The sequence below is a fragment of the Condylura cristata genome, unplaced genomic scaffold, assembly GCF_000260355.1.
Source record: "Condylura cristata isolate star-nosed mole 26May11 unplaced genomic scaffold, ConCri1.0 scaffold00025, whole genome shotgun sequence".
In the NCBI taxonomy this organism is placed as follows: Eukaryota; Metazoa; Chordata; class Mammalia; order Eulipotyphla; family Talpidae; genus Condylura; species Condylura cristata.
The window spans coordinates 15,585,998-15,586,921 of record NW_004567126.1 but is presented as its reverse complement, the minus strand read 5'-3'; positions in this window follow the sequence as shown (position 1 = coordinate 15,586,921).

The window sequence follows — 924 nt, the reverse complement described above, 5'->3', positions numbered from 1 at the left end:
AACAATATAACATAAATCAGTTTTATACTTTGTAGTTATGAGAGTCCAAAATATACAAATAGGCATGTCATTTTTTAGTATAGTACTATGTTCCATATCCATAATCCACTGTTAGTAAAGCAGCTTTTTTTCCCTTTAATTTGCCTTATTTGTTTGTTTGTTTGATTATAACACTTTATTTTTACATCATTTTGTACATCCCCCCCCCCCATCTCAGTTGTAATCCCCGCGGGTTTCCCATCACCAAGTCACCCGTGTGCTATCACCATAATCCTATGCACTTCCCTCCACCCCCCCGTTGGGATTCATACTTTTTATATGTATAATTTTTATACATTTTACTTGTATTTGATGTACAGAATAGTGTAGTTCACCAGGTTGAGAGACTAGATATTTCGGGATAAAATCCCAGCCACTATTCAAAAGCATTTTATCTTGGATTTTCACTTTCCTTATCCCATTTAAAATTTTGGGACACTGAAGGGTAGCTGCAAATGAAATTTAGGATTATAGCCATTTTTGTCTTTGTTTCAAATGTATTATAACAACACAACTTTTACTAATTATAACATTTAATTGTTAAAATTTGTGTCTTCTGAAAATAGCTACTTTTTATTTATGATGAATTAAAACATATTAAGTTTCTGGAGGAAATAGTCAGTACATTCAAAAGATCAAAATGCCATTAATTAAATTCCTAAAAAGAATTTTATGTATCAATTAAGCACAACAAACAGTATTTTAGGCATTAAAAAAAAATCAAACTCCTCTGAAGAGCTTTTGAGACAAAGGATAGAAAACACTAAATAACAACAAACTTTCAGACTGGCTGTGGTAGGATAACAGAGACCATGGTTAAGTTAAGTTCCTGCCATAAAAATATATTAAAAATCTGTTTTGAGATTGGTCAAAAGGTAGCCCAGG